Source organism: Bos indicus, chromosome 4, assembly GCF_029378745.1.
Source record: "Bos indicus isolate NIAB-ARS_2022 breed Sahiwal x Tharparkar chromosome 4, NIAB-ARS_B.indTharparkar_mat_pri_1.0, whole genome shotgun sequence".
NCBI classification, from domain to species: domain Eukaryota; kingdom Metazoa; phylum Chordata; class Mammalia; order Artiodactyla; family Bovidae; genus Bos; species Bos indicus.
Genome location: NC_091763.1, coordinates 25,932,122 through 25,950,804, shown reverse-complemented (window position 1 = coordinate 25,950,804; position 18,683 = coordinate 25,932,122).

Sequence of the window (18,683 nt, the reverse complement as noted above, 5' to 3'; positions counted from 1 at the left end):
TTACAATGAAATCAAAAAGGATCAGGTACATAGAAATAAATTTAACCAAGGAGGTACGAGACACGTACTATGAAACCTATAAGACACTGAACAAAGAAACTGAAATCAACACAAATAAACAAACAGATTAACATGGATCAGAAGAATAAATGTTGTTAAAATGTCCAAACTACACAGAGCCATCTACAGATTCAATGCGATCCTTACGAAAACACCAATAACATTTTTCACAAAACTAGGACAATAATATTAAAATGTGTATGGAACCACACACACACAAAAAAATCCCAAATAGCCAAAACAATCTTGAGAAACAATAACAAATGCTTCTGGACATCAAAACAGTGTGATACTGGCTTAGAAACCAACAGAGATCAATGGAACAGAACAGAGTCCAGAAATAAACCCACGCACATATGGTCAATTAATCTATGAAAACAGAAGCAAGGATATACAAGGGGGGAAAGACAGACTCTTGAGCAAATGGTGTTAAAACAACTGGACAGCAACATGCAAAATAACCAAACTGAACTACTTTCTCACACCATATGTAAAAAATAAACTCAAAGTGAATTAAAGACTTAAAAATAAGACCTGAAACCATGAAACTCCTGGAAGTAAACCTAGGCAGTAAACTCTTTGACATGTCTTAGCAAAATAGTTTTGGATTTATCCCCTCAGTCAAGGGAAATAAAATCAAATATAAACAAATGAGAACACACTCCAAACTAAAAAGCTTTTGCACAGCAGAGGAAATCATCAACCAAACAAAAAGGCAGTCTACTGAATGGGAGAAGATATTTGCAAGTGATATGTCTGAAGGGGGTTAATATCAAAAGTATTCAAAGAACTCACAGAACTCTATAAAAAAAAAAAAAGATCCAATTAAAAAAAAATGGGCAGAGGACCTGAATACATATTTCTCCAAAGATGACATGCAGACAGCCAACAGGCACATGAAAAGATGCTCTGCAACACTAATTATCAGGGAAACACAAATAAAAGCTACAAAGAGGCATCTCGTCACCTGTCAGAATGGCTGTCCTTAAAAGGATGACAGATAAGAAGCACTGGCAAAGCTGTGAAAAAGGAAACCTCAGTGCACTTTCGATAGGAATGCAAACGGGTAAAGCCACTATGAAACATAGTATGATGTTTACCTGCAAAACTAAAAATATGACCCAACAGTTCCACTCTTGGGTATATACCTGAACAAAGTCGGAAAAGATATACGCACTCTGTTCTATAACACAGCCAAGATATGGAAGCCTCTTAAGTGTCCACGACTAAGAAGATGTGGTAAATGTATTCACAACACAGTATTACTCAGTCATAAAATAGGATAAATCTTGCCATTTGTGACAACACAAAGACAATTACTGCATGATATCATTTATATGCAGAATTTAAAAGCCAAAACAAACTAATAAATAAAACTAGATAAACAAAGCCAGATACAGAGAACAAACATGGTTACCAGAGCGGGGAGGGGTGTAAGGGGATGGGAAAAATATGTGAAGGGAATTAAGAAGTACAAACTACCAACTGTAAAATCAAAGGGATATAATGTACAGTATGGGGAAAATAGTCAATAATATTAACCGTTTTATATGATGCATAATCTATAAAAATATCAATTCACTGTGTTGTACACCTGAAATAAACATACTTGAGTTAAAAAAAAAAATCATTCAAGGAGTCACAGAATCTCAAGGTCAAATAGAGAATGTTAACCAAAAAAACCCAACAGTATCACAAATGGATGAAGCCACTTCACTGAACAGAGTTGGGGAAACAGGTGCTAACCTGAGTAACTTGAGAAATAAATAAGATCCCTAAAGTCAAAAGGATCTGTACATAAGCACTGTACTCTAATTCATAAAGTTGTTTCCCACAGGGGTAATATGTTAACAACTCTGAAACCACTCTACAAGTGTATGGAACTGAACAATTACTTACATCTTAATGGAGATGGGAGCCGGTTCTCTCACTGTTGGAGTAGGAGGTAACACATAGCAAGGGGAGGAGAACAAGATCTGTGTCGTAATGGATTAGAGTTGGAGACAGTCATGTGAAGTTATTTTCAGATTATTATCAAAAATACGATTACACATAAAAAGTGTATAGGCAGGCACCCTGGGTCAGGAAGACTCCCTGGAGAAGAATATGGCAACTCATTCCCATGTTCTTGCCTGGGAAATCCCATGGACACAAGAGCCTGGAGGGCTACAGTCCATGGGATCACAAAAGAGTCAGACATGACTCTGCAACTAAACAACAAACATATATACTCAAATTAGTCATTTCTTTACTTTGCCAGCTGAAGCAATTAACTCATGTAACACTCATATCCTAGTTAATAATACCATTCACCAATAAGACTAATTAGAACTTCTTGGGGAAAACACACACACACACACACACACACACACACACACAAAGATACTAGAATTGGGGCTGGAGAAGGCAATGGCACCCCACTCCAGTACTCTTGCCTGGAAAATCCCATGGATGGAGGAGCCTGGTAGGCTGCAGTCCATGGGGTCTCGAAGAGTCGGACACGACTGAGTGACTTTACTTTCACTTTTCATTTTCTTGCATTGGAGAAGGAAATGGCAACCCACTCCAGTGTTCTTGCCTGGAGAATCCCAGGGACAGAGGAGCCTAGTGGGCTGCCGTCTATGGGGTCGCACAGAGTCGGACACGACTGAAGTGACTTATCAGCAACACGCAAGATTAATCTAGAACATCTTGTAGGGCCAGAAAGTAAGGAAAACTCAAAAGAAAAACAGACAAAAATAAAGCACACAGTAGTGTGGGTACGTGAAGGGGATATGGGCATGAACTGAAAGAACTCCCAAGGGCTAAAGTTAGAACAATTTTAGCAACAAAATAAAGCAGTATTGGATTATAAACTAAAGTATAAATATTTATGAGTCTATACAGCTATAAATAAGTTATTCAATAAATAAATGGCAAATAGACAAATGTATATACAAGAACAAATAATTCTATGAAGACATTAATGATGACTGTCAGAGCTGATTGTACTGTTTCTACATGTAGGCCCCCTCTCTGCCTCTAAAAATTCTTGTCCCCAGACTGGGGTGGGGGAGTCAGCCTTTGCACAGGAGTCTGCCCTCTTGGCTTAGTTGCTGGCATCTAAAATAAAGCAAACTATCCTTTCCACTAACCTGGGCTCTTTATTGACATTTGAGTAGCAAGCAGCTGGAACCCATTTTTGGTTACAGGACTTCTGGACTAAAGATGGCATTTTGCTAGCTGGTGGAGCTGTTGATGGGAATAAGGTACCCATACTGTCTGCCCCAATGGAATTTACAGTCTAGCATGGAAAACATATTAAACAAACATGTAATAAGTGTTGTGAAAGGGGACGTTCCTGAGCTTTCTGGTCATGTACTCTGGTTCAGTTTTCAAAAATTGAGGTTAATTTTCTAGAGAGAAACCATCAGGCAGGCTAACTTGAATGGAGTCGGGAGTAAGTACCATTTTGAATGTGTGTTACTTTTCCCTGATTCTAGAATGCAAATATTGGGGGTGGGGGGCGGGGAGACTTAAACTACATGTTAAATATGGCAACTCACTTCTAATAAAATCAAGTTAGAGTGACTTTTACATTGCCATCTAAATGTAGTTGAATTTCAGATTTTAGGGCCCTAGACCAGCTATAAATAATCAGAATGTATGAGACCGAGCCTGGAGATACTCATTTTAAGCAAGTAACCCAAGAATTCGCTGTACATTTTAATATTAGGGAAGTAACTGATTCAATTTCAACTCACCAATACGCCATTTGTTTCTAGCTTCTGTAGTCTGTTCACATTCTCTAGTTCCAGGCTTCTTTCTATTTTTAAAGTCAGGGAAACAGAGATGGAATTCCCAACTTACGACTGAGACTCTCCTCCTATCTCACTGACCACAGCTGGGGAAGTTTCTCTGCTTTTAAGGATCCAAGTGATTGGATTGGTCCCACCTGGAAAACCAAGGTTAATTTCCATTCAAGATCCTTGAATGTATTTGTCTCTGAAAAGTCCCTTCAGCTATTTTGGTAACATATTCCAAGATTACAAGGATAAGGAGGTGGACGTCTTGGAGCGGAAGGGTATATTATTCTTTCTACAATAATACATATTGTGTGCTGAGTGTCATTTCTTAGCTACTACACATTAACCATGGTATTGGTTATTAGCATATCCCACTTACACAGGTGAAAACAAGAGTAGAAAGAAAAGCTTTAGGAGACTTACTGAAAAGATTTTTCATCACTCTACTTTTGATCCAAATGTAATCTTAAATGCAAAGGAAGAACTTGTATGAGTCTTTTCCCCATTTAACTTTTATATCCGATTAAATGCATATTAGTATTAGAAGTCAAATGGAGACCTATGTAGAATATTGGAACAGGAGCCGGCACTCTAATGTGGATCACCATCTTTGTACTTACATTATGCTATCACCAATACAAAACCAAACGTGAGGAATTTTACTCATAGTCCACAATCTTCAACATAATCTCCTAAAACAGACTGCCATCAGCCTTTAAAAGTTTGAGGCTTACTTGCTTGTATTCAGTTTGGGATTTATGCTTTTGTTGTTCTGTGGCAAGTTTAGAACTCACTAAGGAGTTATATATTGAAGCACAGGTAATGTGTACTTGAGGTGTTTGAAATTTTTCTTGAGAGGACGGTTAGTAGTATAAGGCAAGGATCAAAGAAATAAAAAGCATGTGGATTAAGACCTGCTTTGTTTTTAAACCAACCACGGTTCTTTTTAGGCAAGAAGTAACTCTCGGCACCCTCGAAAGGAAGATGCCACAATCAACGTCACACAGATGACAATGCAACAAGGCGGGAGCTCGCAATAGCACAGTGCACTCTGTTCTGTGCAAAGAGCTACCACCCTTCACTTGGGACGCCCCACAGTGACACGCTGTTTTCATCACATGTGCCTACTCAGAGATAAACAAACCCAGGGGAGATGTGCACTTGTGGAAAGATGTTCATACTTTTCATTTAAACGTCTCTGCCCAATGTTTAGAAGATAAATGAAATCTGTGTTGACTGGTTTCCATTGGAAGTTTTGTGCGGCAAGCACAAAGCAGTGTTAACTACACTTACTGTAAACCTTGAGCACCAAAGCAAGTTAAATTTGTATCAAGCAGTATTAAACTCAAGAATCCTTCTAAATGATGAGATGCTTTTGTACACAGGATTGTTTTAAATATGATTGTGCTGAGCCCATAATCTGATGTTTTATTACATAAAGATTCCACTGAGAGACATAAAAGAGTGAGTTAAGGAATTCTACTGTCATACCAATCCCATTTTGTTATAAATCTCTCTAAACCTACTCAATGTCATCTAAAGCACATTTAAAGAAACATATTTCTCTTGTCCATTCAACAACATACCAGAAATTTCCCCCCTCATACAGCACTTGATTAAAGGTCAGATGTTCTTTGGAGAACTGACTATAGCATCAGAGAATGCTTTTAGTGGCTTTTCACATAGCTCTTCATAAAAGAACTCTGGATTTTGAGCTAGCTGTGATAAAATCAGACTAGGGTGTCAACGTCAGACACTATTTAACAAGGAGAGAGAGTTCATGTTACCACAAGGCTTCTCTTGGCACAACTACTCATCAGAGGGCTTGTCATTCTCAAGCACCTCAGCAGGGGCGCTTACACTCCCTATTGTTTCTGATCGTTAGAAGAGTAGCAGCAACAAACAGAGATCTCCTCTTTCCTCTCTCCCTGTCCTCAACCCCTCATGGGCCATACAGCTACAAAAGTGTAATCCAGCACATTAGAAAGAAAATAATAAAATCTCAAAAGATGAAACTGGTTGGGAAGAAAACAATTTCCTCTTCCCCTCTTGGTCCTTTTGGCTGGTCAAGTAACTAAAATGATGTTTGAGAGAGAGTAACAAGAAAAACTAGGGCTTGCCAGGTGGTAGTTAGTGGTAATGAACCTGCCTGCCAATGCAGGAGACATAAGAGACATGAGTTTGACCCCTGAGTTAGGAAGATACCCTGGGGCGGGCATGGCAACCCTACTTCTCCAGTATTTTTGCCTGGAGAATCCTGTGAACAGAGGAGCCTGGCAGGCAATAGTCCACTGGGTAGCAAAGAGTCGGACACGACTAGAGTGACTTATCACAACAGGAGAAAAAAAATTAATTTTGTATGGAGAACTCCATGGACTACAAGCTCAAAGAACAGTCAGGCAATTGGAGTGTATTTGCTATTCTGAGCTTAAAAGAAAGGAGTGGGGTCTGGGACTTCAAAGGGAAAGAAAGCAATTCACAGGAAGATGAAATGAGCAAATGTTTGGTAAAGAATGTCTGCTGGCCATACAGAAACAACTGGACACAGAGAAGAATTGTAACAAATTGACTCTGCTAGGTTCCTCCTAGTGAACCACCCCTAGTTCATATTATACCTTATTATCTGTGGTGATAGCTCTCTTCCTAGAATAGGTTCTCTACCTAAATTATTTTAGGCAGTTATGGGGAAGATCAGAGATTACTTCTAAGTCTTTTCAGCATTAAAAATAATCAGCCTAAAACAATTTTCATGACAAAGAGACATATTTTGAGGTGGCAAATTTTGCTCTCTTACAATGCCTTGGACAGAATGCAGATGCCTATTAAATTGGCATCTTCACTCCTAATTCTTAACTGTGTTCCCAATTGATACTTTAAACTGCTGTCAGATAGCTGCAGTGAGATACTCTGTAACAACCATTTATCCAGAAACTGAGATAATTTTTTTTCTCTCATTAAATTCTGTTCTGTGTATCTGATTTCTGTCACTTTTACTATCATTCTTTTTTTTTTTAATTTTATTTTATTTTTAAACTTTACATAATTGTATTAGTTTTGCCAAATATCAAAATGAATCCACCACAGGTATACATGTGTTCCCCATCCTGAAGCCTCCTTCCTCCTCCCTCCCCATACCATCCCTCTGGGTCGTCCCAGTACTCTAGCCCCAAGCATCCAGTATTGTGCATCGAACCTGGACTGGCTATCATTCTTTTCAAGCTAGATACTTTGGAACCATCTTTTCATTTAAGGCAAAATGTTTACTGGACTCTCAATTTCTTCCCGCTATTGTTCAATTTTTCATAGTTTAGGGCCCATTCAAGAAGCTTAATGACTTCTTGTTTGAACTTAATATAGTAAACCTATGGGGAAAGAATCATAATTTTGAAAGCAAATATTAAAAAGTTTAAAACAAAATCTGGAATATCTAGAATTGGCTGGGTAGTGACAACAAAAATCATCAGTATCAATTTTATTGAAGGTATTTTGTGATGTCAATATTCTTCAAACATGCAACTTGTATTTAAATTAAGCCCTTTTATTTAAATTAAAACTTTTAAAAAGTTATTTTCCAACAGTTTTTAAAAATTATTTACATTCCTCTGAAGATTTAGCAAAAACCCTTAATGTAATTGCTATACTGAAACTGCTTTAAAGTTTCTATATTCTTTACTCACACAAATTCCTATTTTTTAATAGGGATCTGCATACCTCTTAAGGGATGCCAACAAGGACAAGTGTTAGTCACTCAGTTATGTCTGACTCTGCAATCCCATGGACCGTAGCTTGCCAGGCTCCTCTATGCATGGAACTCTCCAGGCAAGAATACTGGAGTGGGTTGCCATATCCTTCTTCAAGGGATCTTCCTGACCCAGGGTCTCCTGCTTTGCAGGCTGATTCTTTACCATCTAAGCCACTAGGGAAGCCCAGTGGATGCCTTGCTGGCTATGAAAACATCAGGAAAGGAACAACTCTCTCATCCCTTCCTAGCCACCATCCTCATTCATGTCTCTGATACTTTCCTTCTTCTCTGAGATTTACACCATGAAGATGACTTGGTTTTATTCAAAGAAGGGTCAACATGTTGCTGCATTGGCTTGAGAACAAAGCAAGTGAAACTAGTCTAAACTCTGACAGAACCCTGTTGAAAATTCTGTGGTTTAAGTACACCTGAAGGCACAGAGATTCAAACTAAATAATACGTGAGGTTGCTATCAATGGAGCAAGTGAATCACAAAATACTGAATGACTACCATTTGTTTAGGATCACGTTAGAGCGGGTGATGCTCCCTCAAGATTGATGCCTGTCCTTAAGGATCTTGGAATCAAGTGGGTGAGTCCAGACTAAGAAGCAAATCAGAGCAACGCTGATTTATAGATAGTATAAATCATAAGTCATATAAATCATAGATAGTATAGTCATAAGCTGAATTGTGCAGGCCAGAATTGTCATGCTAGAGGAAGACTGTCCATGGGCCTAAAACTATCAGAAAAGGCACAACACAGTGATTAGCCTAAGCAAGATAATGAGGAAAGTAGACAGGTAAGAAGTGAGAGAATGAACATTTCAAGCAACATGAATATTATGAATAAAAGCAAAGAAGTGAGAATGATGGTGGTGAGTTCTCAAAGCACTAAGCAGATGTGTGTCTACCTCACAATGTGGCCAGAGCAGAGGGGATCTGCAAAACGGTTCTGAGTGAAGCTGAGAATACACGGAGAGGCCTGACTCTTGATAAAGTTTTGGTTTGGAGAAGATTATTGTAGGTTAATGAACAGATGTATTAGAGGAACAGAAGCCTGTGTGATAGATAAACCCCATAATCTCAGTGGCTTAACATGATAGACATTCATTGCTTACTTAGGTAAAGTCCAAATCAGGTTGTTTCCTATTGGAGACAAGTGTGCATTTGAGCTGATGAAATAAATATTAGGTTGGTTCAAAAGTAATTGCAGTTTTACATTTCTTAGCTAAGAGCTGAGAAACCTTCATTACCACTAACTACCACCTGGCAAGCCCTAGTTTTTCTTGTTAAAAGTCAAGAGGTTCATCGACTAAAGACTTCTACAGAGATCAAAACTATGATTCCAAACCAATAAAAGGAGTAGAGATAAAATATAATTCCAATTCCATAATTTATATAATAATACATGTGTGTTCTCTATACTAGGCTGTTCTCTATGTATAAGTTACAAAAGTAACTGTGGTTTTGCATTGTTGAAATTTGTCATTTGATAGTGGAATACATCCTTAAATAAATGTGGTTATGTTATACATCATTTTAATATGCATTTCTTGCTTTATGTCTTTTGCTAATGTCTTACTACTTGCTATTTATTTTATATGTATTTTGGACTACAGAAATGATGTTAGACAAAAGCAAATTCCAGCATTTTTTTATTCCAGTTCAAAATGGGTCACTAAGCAGCAGTGACAACACGCGACATCAACACGCATTTGATGGCCCAAGAACTGCTACCAAACATGCAGTGCAGTGGTGATTCAAGAAGTTTTGTAAAGGCAATGAGATCCCTGAAGATGAGCAGCAACATAGCTGACCGTCAGAAGTTGACAATGACCAACTGAGAGCATCATCCAGCCTGATCCTCTTAGAACTACACAAGAAGCTGCCCAGGAGCTCCACACCGACTATTCTACGGTTATTTGGCATTTGAAACAAATTGGAAAGGTGGAAAAGCTCTAAAAGTGGGTGCCTCATGAGTTGACAGCAAATCAAAAAGAAGTTGTCATTTTCAAGTGTCATATTCTCTTATTCAATGTAACAACAATGAACCATTTTCCAATCAAAATTGTTACATGCAATGAAAAGTGGATTGTATATTACAACCAGTGATGACCAGCTCAGAGGCAGGACTGAGAAGAAGCTTCAAAGCACTTCCCAAAGCCAAACTGGCACCAAAAAAATCATGGGCACTGTCTGGTGGTCTGGCAGTCTGATCCACTACAGCTTTCTGAATCCCAGGAAAATCATTACGTCTGAGAAGTATGCTCAGCAAATCAATGAGATGTACCAAAAACGGCAATGCCTGCAGCCAGCACTGGTCAAAAGAAAGGGCCCAGTTCTCCACAACAATGCCTGACCACACCTCCCACAACCAATGCTTCAAAAGTCGAATGCGCTGGGCTACAAAGTTTTGCTTCATCCACCATATGCACCTGACCTCTCGCCAAGTGACTACCACTTCTTCAAGCATCTCAACAACATTTTGCAGGGACAATGCTTCTACAACCAGCAGGAGGCAGAAAATGCTTTCTAAGAGCTTGTCGAATCCTGAAGCATGGATTTTTATGATACGGGAATAAACAAACATTTCTTATTGGCAAAAATGTGTTGATTGTAATGATTCCTATTTTGATGAATAAAGATGTGTTTGAGTCTGGTTATGATGGTTTAAAATTCACAGCCCAAAACTGCAATTACTTTTGTACCAACCTAATAACACCATAGCTCATATACAGCCTTCTGCCAACATGCATTCATTATAATCTCACTTAGCAAACATTTCTTAAACACCTACTATATGTTAGGTACCATGTTTGACTGACACTGGAAATATTGAGTGAGGAAAAGATACGGTCCTTGCCCTTGGAGGAGCTTTCAGCTGGTGAAGCCAGACCACAAGAAAAGTGAGTATTACATTGTCTCCTGGAGAGCAAAATAGGAAGGAAGCGTTTCCTAGAGTAGGAATCACAGAGCTCGAACAAAAGCCTTTAATGAGGAATATTTGACTGCCCAATGGGAGCAGTTGCTCTAGTAAGTGCTGGAAAAAAGCATTATAAATTCCGAGTTCAGTTCCAAAACACCTGGCTTTTCAAAGTAAAAGATCATCATATAGTCCACTCGTTTCTAAACATGGCCGCTCAACAGAATCACATCTGAAGCTTTGGAGAAGAAAAAAATGCCTGGGCATTTGTATTTTTCAATAAATTCCAAGGTAATTCTAAAGTATCCCCCAAATGTCAATAGTGCCCAGGTTAAATGCCTTAAACAATGATTGATTGGCCAAGAAGTACAAATACTCCAGCTCTCTTGGACCTGATTTGGATACTTCCAAAATATGACCTATGCTATCTCCAGAGCTCTCTGTGAGATTGAACAAACTACTTCCTTATAAAAAACAAACTTATGGTTACCAAAGAGGAAAGATGACAGGTAGGAACAAATCAGGAGCTTGGGATGAATACATGCACACTACTAAACATACGATAGAGAACCAACAAGGACCTATTGTATAGCACAAGGAACTCTACCCAATATTCTGTGCTAACCTATGCTTTTGAACTGTGGTGTTGGAGAAGACTCTTGAGAGTCCCTTGGACTGCAAGGAGATCCAAGCAATCCACTCTAAATGAGATCAGTCCTGGGTGTTCTTTGGAAGGAATGATGCTAAAGCTGAAACTTCAATACTCTGGCCACTTCATGAGAAGAGTTGACTCATTGGAAAAGACCCTGATGCTGGGAGGGATTGGGGGCAGGAGGAGAAGGGGACGACAGAGGATGAGATGGCTGGATGGACGTGAGTTTGAGTGAACTCCCGGAGTTGGTGATGGACAGGGAGGCCTGGTGTGCTGCAATTCATGGGGTCACAAAGAGTGGAACACAACTGAGCGACTGAACTGAACTGAACCTATATGTGAGAAAAATCTTAAAAAAGAATGAATATATAAGTAACTGAATCACTTTGCTGTACATCTGAAACTAATACAACATTGTAAATCGACTATACTCCAAAAAAATATTTTCTTAAAAATTACTAAAAGAAAAAATGCATCTGGATTTTAAAACATGATTACAGGGTTTTTTTTTTTTTTTAATTAAATGGCAGTTTTTAGTGATATAGAATTCTATTATTTTCTGTTGACCAATCATGATCCAATGATTAAAATGAATAACAGTTACATAATCACAATAGTCAAAGATGTTCATCAGTCTTCACAATCAACAGCCAGGCAAAAAAATAAAAGATAATTACAACTGCAAGCCACAATGGAAACATGATCAATTTAACAAAATAAAGTAGTTATATACAATTTGTGAGGTTAAGTAGAAAAATGTTGTAAGCAGAAGTGCACACATGCATGTATTTTCATCCCACTTTCAATGGCTAAGTTAAAGATATCTCTTGATAAATGCCACATAGCATTTGAAAATATGTGGGTTATTTTCAAATATCATTTGATAATGATTTCTAACATAATTTCACAGTGATATGAGAACAGACTCTGTATGATTTCAATACCTTTACACCATGAAATATTTTTTTACCTTGTTTTATGTCCCAGAATATGTTCCAGTATCTTCTCGTTTATAGTCTATGGGAACTTGAATAGAATTTGTATCCTGCTCTTATATGAAAATTGTATAAATCTTAATTGTGTTGAATTGGTTCATGGTGCTTTTCAGGTCTATTATATCCTTCTACTTTTCTGTCTATTCATTCTATTAATTTTTAAGAGTTTGATATTGAAACTACAACCAAAAATCTTAATTTATCTACTTAAAAAACAATTGTAATATAGAGTGGAACTATATCCTATATAGTAACTGTGTTCAGTATTTTCCAAGTCTTCTGTAAATGTGTTATCATACTTTCATAATTTAAAAAATAAAAAGAAGAAAAAAAGCAACTGTACTTCTATATACTTTCAATAAACAATCAAAAACAAAAACAAACCTGGCTTTTTATGTATTGGTTCTTATCAACTACAAAGATCCAGTCATGCCAACTGCTCTCCAAATGTGGGTGTTTATTTTTCTGCTAATTTCCTGAGGTATTACAAGTATATCCTATTTCAGGTGGCCACTTCCAAATAAAACTTCTTCAGTTTCACACAGTTATTTCACAACTGGGAAAAAGAGAAAGAGGTTCTTCTATTGACCTTGCCAGTGACCAGGTGTGCTTGTCTCAGAGACTCATCAGGACTTGAGTTTTCTGCTTGTATAAAACTGTAAAGTCCCTTTCAGCTCCAGATTAAAATTACATACTTCTAAGATTCTGATTGAAATTATATTTCTCCTTAGGACATTCCTCTTCAACACAGGATTTCTGCCACTGTCACACTATATTTACAGAGAAACTTACCATGGCTTCCCAGGTGGCACCAGTGGTCAAGAATTGGCCTGCCAGTGCAGGAGACACAGGAGAGATGGGTCAATCCTTAGGTTGGGAAGGACCCAAGGCCCTTGACCCAAGGTCAGTCCTACGGTCCACGGGGTCACAGAGTCAGACACGACTGAGCACATGGGCACTCACATACATACACAGAAACAGGAGAGTGCACTGGTTATGAGTATGAGATTTGAAGTGTCTGACTAGGTTCAATCCTGCATAATACTCCATGGCTGGTTGAGCAAGACAGTAAAACTCTTTGTGCCTTAGTTTCTGTAAAATGGAGGTAAGATTAGAACTCACCTTCTTTGGTTGATACAAAGATTAAAGGAACTGTTTTAGAGGGAGGGGCCCAAACCTTCTTTGTTCATAGAGCTCTAAGTGCTAAGTCTTTTCACTGTGTCCCCAGGCCACACAAAATACTTCATAATAGCATTTCTTAAATGACTTCATCCAAACAACTTAATAAGCATTTATGTTCTAGCAACTTACAGTAGCAGCCACTAGAAAATATAGCGCACATAATTTAAAAGAAAAACAATATTGCAAAGATATAATCACAAGGAATATTATGTGATCTAAGAGTGAAACTATGGAATAGCTTGAGCCAGATGTTTGAGCAATGTCCAAAAATGTCAAGTACCATATTTTCCTAAACATTTGAAATACTCCCCCAAACAGTGGTGAGTATACTGCAATGATGTCCCAGTACACAATTTGGGAATCACAGAGCTAACTCATGTAAAGCATTCAGAGGCTGCCATGTACCAGCATTCAATAAGTGTTAGCTATTTGTCTATTTTATTTCTGATTCAAACACCAGATTATTTACATTTTGGCTTATACAACCATCTTCAGATTAGGAAACTGGGCTTCCAGGAGCCTGAGTACTTTACTTACTTATACTAGGAAGTGGAGAAAATAGAATTTTCATTCAGGTCTACCTGGGTCAAAAGACTTTACGAACACTTCCCAATATATCACATTGCTTCCTTTTAATTTAAGACCTGGCTGTTCTAATAAATTTTAAACTTAAAATTTTTATTCATACACACCACTTATTAGTAAGATTGATATCATGCCTCTAGGTGAACAGCAGCCCCTGTGTTTTAATCTATCCATAGACTTATATTTTTATTGCAAAATTTGAAATTCTCAGACTGAAAAGCACAGGGTTCAGTTCAGTTCAGTGGCTCAGTTGTGTCTGACTCTTTGCGACCCCATGGACTGCAGCACGCCAGGCCTCCCTGTCCATCACCAACTCCTGGACTTTACTCAAACCCATGTCCATTGAGTTGGTGATACCATCCAACCATCTCATCCTCTGTCGTCCCCTTCTCCTCCAGCCTTCAATCTTTCCCAGCATTAAGGTCTTTTCAAATGAGTCAATTCTTTGTATCAGGTGGCCAAAGTACTGGAGTTTCAACTTCAGCATCAGTCCTTCCAAAGAATATTCAGGACTGATTTCCTTTAGGATGGACTTGTTGGATCTCCTTGCAGTCCAAGGGACTCTCAAGAGTCTTCTCCCAAAACCATGGTTCAAAAGCACAGAAGGTACTACAAAATTGCTACCAAACTTTCACAGATGTTAACATGTTACCATATTTGCTTCACATTTTTTAAAGAAATAAGACATAAATCAAGTTACACTCTTACTTCATACCCTCTCCCTACTCCTTCTGCAGTCCTCCTTCCTCGGAAGGAACTTCCATTTGGAGCTGGTGTCGCTGCTGACCACATTTCTGTTCTCTTACTATGCACACATATGCATGCTGTCTATGCCCCTGCAGACTCTGGGAGGTCAAGATCTGTGTGTTTACCTTCATGTTTTTCTTATCCCCTCTGGTGTGCTGCAATTCATGGGGTTGCAAAGAGTCAGACACGACTGAGCGACTGAACTGAACTGAACTCTGTGTCTAGAACAGAACCTGACAACCTGCCAGACACTCCGTAGACTTCATGAATGATTACACGGCAGAGACGTTGCTCAGATTTTTAAATGCATAGAAATGTCATCATACTATTGCATCATTCTATTGCAATTTGCTTTTTTCCCCTAACACTGTATTTCTGGGATTAATCATATTGATCTGTATTAATCTAGTTCATTCATCTTAATCCCTCTGTCCGTGGGATTTTCCAGGCAAGAATACTGCAGTGGATTGCCATGCCCTCCTCCAGGGATCTTCCTGATGCAGGGATTGAACCCACATCTTTTACATCGCCTGCATTGGCAGGCATGTTCTCTACCACTAGGGCCACCTGGGAAGCCCAATAGCTACACAGTATTCCCTTGTGAGAATAATGAACAAATTATCTATCTGTTCCCATAAGGATACTTAGATTTTACTGTGTTAAAACATGTTGTCCTAAACACTGTTGTACAAATTATATCAATATTGAGATTTTTTTCCTCATATTTGTCAGAGAGATCAAATTTACTATTTAAATGTTGATGGTAATTCTTAGACATAGCTGATGGGAGCTTGGCAACAATTAATTAAATTTAAGATATTGAGAGTCCATGATCTAGCAATACCGATTCTAGACGTAGATCAACAAGGGTCTGAGTACAAGAATGTTCAATCTCAATATTTTAACAATAAAAGTTATTTTCCATCTTTTCTTGTTTTTGTCATTTATTGATGCATAACCAATCTGTTCCAAAACTTAGTGGATAAAAATATTACAATCATGGATTTTGTGGATCAGTGATTTAGATAGGGAGCGGTTGGAACAGCAATCTCTGCTCTATGTAGCCTGAGACCTCAGCTGAAAGGACCTGAAGGCTGGAAGTCAAAAATCATCGGGAAGCATCTTTTATTCACATGTCTAATAGCTGATGCTTCCGAGGTAGCACTAATGATAAAGAACATGCCTGCCAATGCAGAAGACACAACAGACATGGGTTCGATCCCTGGGTATGAAGATCTTCTGCAGGAGGAAATGGCACCCCACTCCAGTATTCTTGCCTGGAAAATCTCATGTATAGAGGAGCTTTGTGGGCCACAGTCCATGGGGTGACAAAAAGTGGGACATGATTAAAGTGACTGAGCACACATATCGATTGATACTGGTGGTTGTCAGGAACCCTGGCTGGAGGCAATAGGTGATCCTCATGTAGCATCTTCATGATGCTTGCTCACAATGTGGCAGCCCTAGACATTTTCTGTGGACCTCAGAGTCCCATAGCAGAGTGTCCCAAGAGAGGTAGGTAGGGACTGTATCATTTTGTAGGGTCTAGTCTCAGAAGTCTCATGGCATTTCTTTCATCACAGTCACTGGGCCCACCTCAACCAAGGTAGAAAACAGACTCCATTTATCAATGGGACAAGCATCGAAGAACATATAGGAAGGGAAACACTGTTGAAGCCATTTTGGAAAAAGTCACATCTGCTGCTGCTGTTGCTGCTAAGTCACGTCAGTCGTGTCCGACTCTGTGTGACCCCATAGTCTCTTCTCCCTAACTCTTCTCTCTCTTTTTCTTCTTTCTGTGTCCACTGTGTTCCGTAAATTAGTAGACATTAGGTGGAGCTAGTAGTAAAGAGCTGCCCAGGTGGAGCTAGTAGTAAAGAACTCATCTGCCAATGCAGGAGAAGCAGGAGATGGGGGTTTGGTTCAATGCCTGGGCCAAGAAGATCCCCTGGAGGAGCAAATAGCAACCCACTCCAGTATTCTGGATTCTAAAGAATCCCATGGACAGAGAAGCCTGGTGGGCTATAGTCCATGGGATTGCAAAGAGTTTGACATGACTGAAGTGACTTAGCATGCATGCAGGGCTTCTGTATAAATTCTATGTGTCATATATATATATATATATATATATATATATATATATATATACACACACACATACATATACACATACATATATACACACACAGAACCTTACATGGAACAACTGGTTCAAAATTGGGAAAGGAATATGACAAGGTTGTATATTGTTACCCAGCTTATTTAACTTCTATCCAGAGTATATCATGTGAAATGTTGGTCTGGATGAATCACAAGCTGGAATCAAAATTATCAGGAAGAATTTCAACAACCTCAGTTATGCAGATATTACCCTAATGGCAGAAAGCTAAAAGGAAGTAAAGAGCCTCTTGATGAAAGTGAAAAAGGAGAGTGAAAAAGCTGGCTTAAAACTCAACATTTAAAAAACCAAGACCATGGCATCTGGTTCCATCACTTCATGACAAGTAGACAGGGAAAAAGTAGAAGCAGTGACAGAGTTTATGTTCTTGGGCTCCAAAATCACTGTGTATGGTGACTGCAGCCATGAAATTAAAAGATGCTTGCTCCCTGGAAGGAAAGCTGTGACAAACCTAGAGAACATATTAAAAAGCAAAGACATCGCTTTGCCCACAAAGGCCCATCTAGTCAAAGCTATGGTTTTTCCATTAGTCATGTACAAATGTGAGAGCTGTACCATTAAAAAGGCTGAGTGCCAAAGAATGGATGGTTTCAAATTGTGGTGCTGTAAAAGACTGTATTAGAGTGTCTTGGACTGAGAGGAGTTCAAACCAGTTAATCCTAAAGGAAATCAGTCCTGAATATTCACTGGAAGGATGTTGAAGCTGAAGCTACAATTCTTTGGTCACCTGATGCAAAGAGTCAACACACTGGCAAAGACTATGATTCTGGGAAAGATTGGGGCTGGGAGGAGAAGGGAGTAACAGAGATGAAATGGTTGGATGACATCATTGACTCAATGGACATGAGTTTGAGCAAACTCCAGGAGATAGTGAAAGACAGGGAAGCCTGGTGTGCTGCAGTCCATGGGGTTGCAAATAGTCAGACACAACTTAGTAACTGAACAACAAAACATACACACATGCATTCACAACTTTCTAATTCATACTTTTATTATTATTTCCATGCATAAAATGGTAATTTGATCAGCCTTTGCCATCACATGTTATAATGTCAAATGTATTTCCCTAAATTGGCTTTGTTCCTACATGATAAACAACTCTAAGCATTTACATGTACTATCCTCTAGGACTTCCCCTCTTGTGTTATACATGGGTATCTTTCATCCTTCAGCTGCTTTATTTCTACAGTAGGTTCTTCTATTGTTAGAAACAGACAAAATTTGTGCTGGTTCCATCGTTATTTTGCTATTCTTTGAGTGAAAACATATCTCATGACTTATGTTTTCCACTTCTCTCATCAGGAAGAAACATATGCACAACCTCCTGAATAGTCTGAACAATGTTCTGGACCATCTTAGAATTTTCTTTTGCATTCTCTTTTAGTTAGTCTCTCTATAACAGCACACTGCCTTCTGAAATAAATGCCTAGCCTTTCAACCTAAAAACTTACATTACCATCTTTAAACATAAACTCAGAAAGCCCTGGTTCTACTGAAATAAATTTACTTTTCTTTAGGGGTTTCCCATGGGTTGTGGTCTATTCAAATGTCCGAGGTAACCATAGGGGTTTTCCAACCTTGTGAGGGAGTTTAATATTCAAATTAAAATTTTTAATTAGGTGTGTAACTCTATTTTTTTTTTTCTTTTTTTCTTTTTCCCCCAGATCATCTAGGATGCATGGAACTGTATTTGATATTTAACTTTAGAAACCACTTTTGGCCTACATAATGGAAGGATATCTCTATTCCTGCTCATCTTGTCAAGTCCTTGAGTCTATTACACAGCATTTACTTATATATTTTCATCTCAATCACTCTATTTTATGTTGTTT